The 9589-nt window shown below is 55.2% G+C and overlaps 1 non-coding gene across 1 annotated transcript; it reads left to right on the forward strand.

Moving 5' to 3' along the window:
• The first annotated feature begins 1802 nt into the window (after positions 1–1802).
• On the forward strand, positions 1803–1988 carry LOC122232864. Its single transcript, XR_006210270.1, has one exon. It is a non-coding gene; the product is annotated as a U2 spliceosomal RNA (small nuclear RNA).
• The last annotated feature ends 7601 nt before the right edge of the window (positions 1989–9589 follow it).

The following is a 9589-nucleotide window of genomic DNA, read 5'->3' on the forward strand; positions in this document are numbered from 1 at the left end:
CTCACCTGGCAAGGGGGCAGCAAAATGAAGACGCTTTTTAGGGAAATTATTCCAACACAAGGGCCTGAAGGGGATGGAAGCGGCAAGAGCTCGGCGGAAAGACCGTGCTGTGTCTTTTAGACGACTTCGGGGTATAATTCACATACGCTATGATTTCACCCACTGACGGTAGGCTGTTCAATGGTTTTCAGCATATTCAAAGATACGTGCCATAATCCATCATCACAGCCCATCTTAGAACATTTCCATCATCTCAAGAAGAAATCCTTTATCTATCGCCCCCTCTGTCCCCATGCCCGTGTCCCCCAGCACGAAGCAGCAGCAAATCGATTTTCTGTCTATGTGGATTTCCCCATTCTGGACTTTCGTATGAATTTCCACGTGTGTGGTGTGGGGTCTTTTGTGAGTGGCTTCTTTCACTTAACATCACGCCCTCCAAGCCGCACGGGCGTTCTGACCCCTCCACATGCTCACCAACGCCGCTGGCTGCTGAGTTTTTGATCCTAGCCATGCGGATAGGTGTCCGCGCCTCGTGGCACTTTTGTGTTCCATTCCCCTGGTGACCCCGCGTATCAGGTATTTTTCGTGTAATTTTCTCCCTTGCTTGTCGATTCTCCGTTTCATTGACTTCCCCTCTGATGTCTGTTACTTTCTCCCTTCTGCTCACCTCAGGTTTCGTCCGACCTTCTTTTTTAGTGTCTTAAGGTGGAAGCTTAGGTTGTAGATTTCAGGCTTTCTCAATGCGGGCAATTTGCTGCTCAACATCGTTCTAAGCCCTGCTCTAGCTACATCCCAGAAATGCGGGTATACTGCACCTTAATTTTCCTTCACCTTAAAGCATTTTCTACGGGGGAAGACACTCCAGGTGGAGGGAAGAGCTCGGGGGAAGGCATAGGGGTGGGAGAGCTCAGGACAAGTTCAAGGGTGAGCCGAGGTGGGCAAAAGCAGAGGGCTTATGGAACAGAGTGTGTGATGGAGGAAGGGAAGTTGGAGCCTTAGGGGAGAAAGGACTGAAAAGTTTATACTAAATGAGTCTCAGATCATCGGGTACCATGGTTAGGATGCTGGGTTATTTCACTTTCTTCCTAGATGTGGAACGAGAGAAGGGGCCGGTGGGGGCTGGGCCGCCACCGATTACTTTCCAGGCAGCAGGAGATACTGGCAGCATCTGCGAAACACCTGCATCCCGGCCCCCTGTAGGAAGCAAGAATGCGGTCTTGTGCTTTTCATCCCTGGCTAATTTTCCAGTTTAAAAAATGACAGCAACATTTTAAAGTGTATTTATTTTTGAGGGAGAGAGAGAACGCGAGTGAGGGAGGGGCAGAGAGAGAGGGAGACAGGGAATCCCAAGCAGGCTGTGCACCGTCAGCACAGAGCCCGATGTGGGGCTTGAACTCATGAACTGCAAGATTAAGAGCAGAGCGGAAATCGAGATTTAGACGCTTAACCAAACTGAGCCCCCCCAGGTGCCCCAATAATGGCGATTGTTGTTGCCGATTCTTTCTCTTTTGAAACCCTCTTTCCTCAGTTTCCGAGCCCCCACACTTCCCCGGTTTCCTTCTGTCACTCCCCTGGTTCCTCCAACGCTGGCCACCAAATGCTGGCGTTTCTCAAGGCTCTGACCTCGGTGTCCTCCCGCTACCCTGGGCCCCCTCCCCCTGGGCAACCTCCTGTATGCCCATGGCTTCAATTACCTTCTGTTGCCCGAGCTCAGTGCCCGGATCCTTCCCCTGAGCCCCAAACCAGTACTTGGAATTGTCTTCAGTCAAACGCATTTGACCAACACTGAACTAAAACCAAAAATCATTTCTCAGCCTTTTGGCTAAGTTCGAGCCAAAGTAGTATCTGTTCTTAGCAGTTTAAGATCTGATAGGTCCTGGAGCTGAAGACAATATACTCAATGGATTTGGGGAGCAGGGAGAGGGAATACGGGTTGCTATGTTCACTCTGCACATGACCCCATATTGCAGGAATGGTGCACACCCCCCCCCACACACACACACATATACACCAGGGGCAGCAGCAACAACAAAAAACTGAACTGACAATCTCCTCATTCAACCTCCAACCTGGCCACCTTGTTGCCACACGAGGCCAAGCTTCCATTTTCCCTCAGTTACTGCAATAGCTTTCTGATTGGTCTTCTAGAACCTTCTCTTCCCTCTTTCCAAGCTCTTCTCCACGCTATATAGGCAGGATGGTCTATAGGACATGACCGTGTCACCACCTGCAGCGGACGTGAGTTAGTTTTGGGTTCTCCTATGTTGGGAAATCCCCTGCCTTATGAGTCTTGGCAAGCCACATACTTCTTCTCCAAGTTGTCCGATGGATCCCGCCAGACCAGCCTCGTTTGAGAGCCTTAAACAAGCCCTGCTCCCTCTTCCTTTGCCGATGCGGTGACCTCCTGTACCCCTCAACTCCTCCCTGTTTTCTTCTGTTTCCCCTTCAGGGTTCAGTCTGTCACTGCCTCGGGGAAGTCTGCCGTGATTTCGTGACTTCACAGGCTAAGGCAGCTTTCCTTGTGATAAGGTGTCATAGAATGTGGCACTTTCTCTGGGGATCACACACCCCTTGTGTTAGTTATTGCTCATCAATTACTGGGTGCTTCCATGGGGTCAGGCACTGAATATTCTGAGAAGAATCTGACAGCGGCCTTTAAGGATCCTACAGTTTCACCGGGGACCATAGACAACACTACGGGATAAGTACTAGAAAAGCCTCAAGTGGACATCGCCAAAGTGCTCTTGGGTGTGTGCTGAAGAGGGAACAAGGAACTGATTGCTGCAGGAATGCAGGCCAGGGGCACGGAGGGCAGTGGCATCTGAGTCAGGTCCTGACGGAGGTTGCCAGGAGAGGGAGGGTGGGAAGTCCTTCCAGGCAGAGGGACCATTTGTGCTCAGAGCCACAAAGTGAAAAAGCACATGGTGGGCCAGTGAGATGCCGAGTACTCGGGTGTCACTTGAACGGAGGGCAAGAAAGGAAAGAGGGAAAGAGGAAGGCAAGGAAAGAGGAAGAGTGCCAGAGACAAGCCTGGAAAGATGGGTCGGCTCAGATTCAAAAGAGCCTCAGAGGCCATACTCACCAGGAGCTCAGCTCTTGTCCCGTTGGCCTTAAGGAATTGTTTCAAGCAGAGGAATTGTTTGAGATACTAATTCTGGCTATAGTGTGAAGGGTTGATTGAAGATTGATTGCCAAGCAGATCCATATGGAAGCCACATCTTTATAGCTCCAGAGCCTAGCAGAGAAAGAGAAAGAGAAAGAGAAAGAGAAAGAGAAAGAGAAAGAGAGAGAGAACTCAATAAATGGTTGTAAATGAATCATGAAGAAACCACCATAACATCGGAGCATATGTGGTAGGTGCCACAAAAGAAACGCTGCCTGGGGGAGAGAGAATGAAGCCCCGAACTAGAGAACTGGCAGCGAACGTCAAGGACAGATGAATGTGGAGGTGTTCTGAAGTAAAAGCAACGCAGCTAAGTAATTAACTGCAGGTAGGCGTTAAAGGAATGAGTGAATTAGGTCTAGGTGTGGCTGACAGTGACACAAAATAGACTTAAAATCGCCCTGATAGCAATCCAGAGCTACTGATGGTGCTCCGGTGTCAGGGACTTAGCACATATGGTCCCTTCTGTCCTGTTACTCAACCCCCTCAACACATGGCTTCATGACATGGTCCAAGATGGGTTCTCCGGCACCGGCCTTTCACACCTGCCTGGGGGCAGCAGACTCAGGAACGGGGCAGGGGCAGGGCGGGCTGGTCACCTTTAAGAACGTGCTTCCTAGAAGTGTCTTCCTTCTAGGACACTGGTATAGGTTTAATCATATCTAATTGGCAGGAAGGCCGGGAGATGTCTTGCTTCTGGGCGGCTAAGATTTGGAGACTATATGGCTGAGAAAAGTAAGAGGTGGAAAGGACATGGAAAATAACTTGTCCCAAGGCTTCAAGAATGATTCTCATATCCCTTGGGTGGCTAGGAATGAAGACAGAAGGGTTTTAAGGAGGTTTATTGGAAGCCACAGAGCACAGATGAGTACGTTTTGTTTGGAACGTAATCTATTTTGGATGGCCTCTGGAACACCACATGGAGAAAAGCAGTAGGTACTTGAAAACGTATGAGGAAATGGGTCCGTTCCTCTACTGAGACCATGCTCCTCGAGGATGGAGATCCTTTTTTAAAAATTTTTTATTTATCTATTTTTATTTATCAGAGAGAAAGAGTGTGTGTGAGTGGGAGAGGGGGGGCAGAAGGAGAGGAAGAGAGAGCATCTCAAACAGGCTCCGCACTCAGTGGGGAGTCCTATGTGGGGCTCGACCTGGGACCATGACCTGAGCGGAAATCAAGAGTCAGATGCTCAAGTGACTGAGCCCCCCCACCCAGCGGGCATTGTCGGGGAGGGTGGAGATTCTTATGGTCCATCACTACATGCCTGCCTCGCCTTACGGGTCTCCAGAAGGGATCAAGATTGCAGGACAATTCAGAAGGTGAAAGAATTCAAGGTCCATTTTTTAAATATATAAAAGTGCCAATGGAGAGACTATATATAGACTCCAGCTACTGTTAGCACTGGAAAGAACTTTCTCAGGGAACTTTTGAAGAAAGGCACCATTGTATACCATCCATCCAAAACCTACTGTGAACACACACCCACGCCAAGTACTGAGCAGAGGAAAACTTCTTCTAAAATGAGGTGTTACATCTCAGGCGTGTTAGGGAAGGTGCTGAGGGAGGAGGGGACATCTTGGAGATCCAGCTCTGGTGTGTGGGGGGGGGGGCGGGGGGACGGGGGTTGAAGGTCACGACCAGGCAATGTCACAGCTACGCTGACCCACAGATCGCCCCACTTTTCAGGCTGAGGGGCGGCGCCGCTGCACCTGCTTTTAGGAAGCCGACCCGCCGAAGTTGGGGGGGAACTTGGCGTTCTCCAAGGGTCTTCCAGAGCTGTGAGAGACGTGGCCAAGGATCCAGACGATTTAATCCAGTTTTACGAAAGGGGGGGGGGGGGGTTACAGTGAGTAATTAAGGCACAGTTAAAGAATTAATCACTAATGAGTCATTAACTCTGCCCACTATTGTACAGTTAACAAGCCGAGGCCAGGTTATTAGAGCCAGTTCCCAATTAAGGGGACGACTTTGGCCACAAAGCACACCATCCGCCTCTTGAACGGTCCGGCGCGCCCGCCGGGCGCTGCGGGGCCGCGCCTTTCCCAGGCCAGTTAGGACGCAGGCCGAGCCCCGAGGGCTGCTGCGCAGCTCGCGCTTGCTGTGCAGAGAGGAAGTGCCGGCTTTTTCATTAATTTTATCTTCCCCGGAAATCTTTTCCTGCTGGGCTCCTGGAGGCTTGGATGCTGTTCGTGTATTAAGGTTCTGTTGGTGAAAAGGAGCGCTCGGATGGAGACTGGGAAGCCAAGCGGCGAGGCTGGAGGGCGGGAGCCGCGACGCAGGACGTCCAAAGTTAAGGTCGCTGGGACGGCTGAGTCCGCACTCCCGATGTTCCCACCGGCCACCGCCCGCGGGACGGACGAGGCTCCCGGGGAGCGGAGTCCTGGGCGGCCCCCGCTTCCAGAATCTGGCCGCAAAGCCTTTCAATTAACCGATGAACTTGGCCGAGAGAGGGGAGGATTAGGATTCCCTGTCTCCGCTTTTTGGATTCTGGATTAACTGGAGACGGGAGTGGGGGGCGGGAAGGGATTTCCCATCTCCCACACTTGAAGGATCTGTTTAAAATAAGTCAATACATCGGGGCCACCCCAGGCCAATTGCTGACCGCTGGCCGAAGCCTGCCCCTCTCAGGGGGTCTCTCCCAGTCCTCCCATCCTGTGTCACCCACACCGTTCCCGACCAACCCTCCCGGGCGGCAGGGGTGAAAACTCGGGCCCGCAGGGCGCAAAGCGGCACACCCAAGCCACCCAATCCCGGATGAAAGCCTGGACGGGCCCGGGGCCGCAGCGCGGAGGACACGGAGTAAGGAGGGCCCCGCGGCCGCCCCGGGCTCCAGAAACGGGTGACCCTCGGTCCCCTGCGTCCCCGCGGGAGAGAAAAATCGCCACCCAGAAGCCGGAGCCCACGCACGCAGTATGATCACGACCCTCCCACGGGCAAGAAGAGACGCCTCCAAAATGGGGAAAACGGGAAAACTGAAACGCCCCGCGACGCTGGGGCGGTGGCCCGGGCGGCAAGGCTCCGCGCGTCGGGGATCTCCGGGCCCTGGGTCCCCGCAGCGCACACGCGCGGGAGCGCCCCAGCTCCCCAGGCCGCGCCCGACTCCGCCCTTCTCTCGGAGTGGCCCAATCCGAGGCGTCCTTCCCCGCCCCGCCCCCCGGCCTGGAGCCCCGCCCCGCGCGGCTCGGAGCCAGGGACCCAGGAGCTATTCTGCAGCAGACTCACCTGCTTTCCTCCCGCGGCGAGTCACGGCCCAGGTCGTCTTCTGGGGAGGAAGCTCCCAAGGCCTGCCTCTTAGATTGACTGAATGCACTCAACCCGAATGAGCGTCTGCCTCGAGACCCAGGCCGCTGTGCTTGGGCGGCAGTGTCTTTCCTCCCCAAACCCTGTAGACCCACTCCCACCTGGTTCTCGCTCCCCTTCGGGGGACACTGGAAGCTCTCCGCGGCCAAACCCGCAGCCTCATCATGGAAGGCTCAGGAACCATTTTTCGAGCGCAGGAGACCCGTTCCCCGGAGTCCCGGAGGGACTCGTGCCCGCCCCAAATCAGAGCCGGCACGATCTAGCTTCGGAAGCCCGGGCTCCACCTTGGCCAGCGCCTGCGCAAAGTGTTTTCTGCAGCCGGGAACTCGAGCAGCTTCCCGTGTTTCGGGGTCGTCTGGGGCTTAATGTTCTTTAGCGAAAGTCATTCTCACCTCCAGCCTGAGTTAAGTCCTGGCTTCCCACTCCTTCTGCACCTCTACTGCTGGAGCTCCTAGGCTGCCCGCAGGAATGGGGGGGAGAGGGGCGCTGGGGCTGATGGAAGCCCAGGAACGACCCCTCACACCTCGGACCTTAATTCCCCAAGTGGCCTAATGAGTTGTTCCCGGGAATCGAAATAGGAGCTCTTACTCAGCAAGTGTGTCCGGAACAAGTACGCTGTGGTCGTGAACTGACCAGAGCTTCGGGCCTTTCTACTTACGAGCAGTATTCACTGATGCTACCTCCCTGTGCCTCAGTTTCCTCATTTATAAGATGAGGCTAATTGTATCTTCCTCGCATGGTCCCTGTGAGGCTTAAATGAGTCAATCGACGTAAGCTGCTTGCGGGAATGCCGGCCTGTGGTAAGCTTTCAACAATCATTAGCTGTTAGTATTTTGATCATTTTCCAAGGACGTGTCCCTGACGTCCAGGCAGGGCTCACTCTGTTGGTGTCCAAAGAGAGGGTTTAGAATATTCATTCTCACACTAAGTAGTATAAAAGAGGAGAAAGAAGTGATGGAAAGGTGCCGATGAAAAAAGAATAGGAAGAAACATAGCATAAAGAGGCAAAATGAGGGGTGCCTGGTGGCTCAGTCAGTTAAGCGTCGGACTTCGGCTCAGGTCGTGATCTCGTGGCGTGTGGGTTCGAGCCCCGCGTCAGGCTCTGTGCTGACGGCTCTGAGCCTGGAGCCTGCTTCGGATTCTGTCTCTCTCTTTCTCTCTCTCTCTCTCTCTGCCCTTTCCTTGCTTGCTCTGTCTCTCTGTCTCTCTCTCTCAAAAAAAAAAAAAAAAAAAAAAAAAGAGGCAAAATGAATAATCATGGAAGTGATTTAAGAGAACCAAGGAAGATTTTGGTGATAGGTGATAGGATGGACCGGATCAGGGGTGCCCAGGACCCGGGAAGGAGAAGGGAGGCAGAGCAGGTACTCACCAGGAAAGGTGGGAGTACTCTGAATAAATCATTCCCGGTTAAACAAGGGCATTAAAGGATGAAAGAGAATAGTCCACCTTGAAAGAAATTTACTTACACATTCATCCTGTTTACTTTTTTTTTTTTTTTCCATGCCAATGTCTGGCATCACTTGGCCAATCCATTCATTTCCCCCACGACGTGCAGGTGTTACTTCCTACCTCTTGGGCGAAACGACCTCACTGAGCGGCCTGCTATATGCAAGGCACCGCAGGAGGGCCTAGGGGTACACACTCCTGATGGTGCTATAGCCTCTCGGGACCCTCCTGGCAAGGGCTGAATCCCGCGACGACACCCCCTCTACCCCCAGCCCCAGGACAGTCATCGGCTCTCCAAGTTGGTTTCAGGAACCCCAGAGCAGGGATACGGTGGGATCGGAGAGGCGGGATCACACTGTGTAGCGCCTTGTGCGGGGTTTGGTAGTTCACACAAAGCCTTACAGTCCGTCATTGCATGTCTTCCACCTCCCAGGGAGGTAGGTTCATGTCGACAAGGAAAGGGGGCTGGGGTGGCTCACGAACGTGCTAACGAACGGCAAACAGTAGTGGGTTGATGAAGCCAAGGCTCCGGCCGCGTCTTTTCGGGTGCGCTCCGAGCGAGGAGGCCCAGAGGACCTGCCCTCCAGGAATCCGGGTCATTCCCGAGGCGGCCCAGCTTCCAGGATCAACGGCGGATACCGCGGCTGCTCAGGCTGGGAGTCCCGGCCCTCCTTCACCGGGGACCCCCCGAGTACCGCGGATGCTCCGGAAGCTGGGGGGAGACCTCCGGCTTCCCTCCCGCCCCAGAGCCGGCGCCAGAGAACAGCGGACACAGCCCGGGATGTGCCCGGGACACAGTACTTGAGCGCCGCCGCTCACCGGACGAGCATTAAACAGGACCGCGGGCGTTGGGGGTTAGGAGCGACTTGGGGAAGCGAGAGAGGCGCCCGGATGAGAAGAGGAAAAGTCGCTCTGCCCCAGTCTTTGAAGGACTAATGTCATCAGTCCTGGCACCGAGCGCGTGACCCGGACAGCGATCCTAGAGGGGTCCTGGGCGGTGGCGCGCCGAAAAGAGGGGCGGGGCCGACAGGGGCTTTGGGTCTTGCACCTCTCACCCTGGGGAAGGTGATGTAGACGCTTCCTCTTGGGGTCGAGCGTTCAAAGTAGCAGCCGCGGCTGGGCTATTGGGCTACATAGAGAGGGCCTGGGAACGCGCAGCGGGGTGAGCCTTGGGCTCCTGACTCCCCGAGCCCCATACACTCGCCGCTCCCGCACGCGCCGGGGCAGGGGAGCCCTGGTGAAGGGCGCCGAGTCTCCGCCGCAGCACAGCGCCCCCCGCAGGGGACGCAGGAGGGAGACGCAGCTCCTGCGCAGTCCTCCGCTCCCCGCGAGCCACCCCGCGCGTCCCCGCGGCCCTTCCCGTACCCCCACTCGGGCACACGCGTCTCCCTCCCCGCCACCGAGGCCTGAGCGCCCTTAACCAGAGTCAAACCAAAACAAGGCAACCTTTAATTCTCCTCCCCAGGACTTCAAACTACGCGTACAAACAGTCCCTCGAACTCTATTTCTCGGCCTCCCCGTCCTCCCAGCTGTCGTTTTCTGGGGGTAGCCACGCCGAGGTCAGGCTGAACCCCGAGGGGCCCGGCCGCCTCTCCCCCTCCGGCACCAGGGCCGGGGTGGCCGGAGGGCCTCGGCAGGCCGGGTGGTCAGCCGTCCCCGGCGCGCCGGGGACAGACGCG

Source organism: Panthera tigris, chromosome D3 (genome assembly GCF_018350195.1).
Source record: "Panthera tigris isolate Pti1 chromosome D3, P.tigris_Pti1_mat1.1, whole genome shotgun sequence".
Classification (NCBI taxonomy): domain Eukaryota; kingdom Metazoa; phylum Chordata; class Mammalia; order Carnivora; family Felidae; genus Panthera; species Panthera tigris.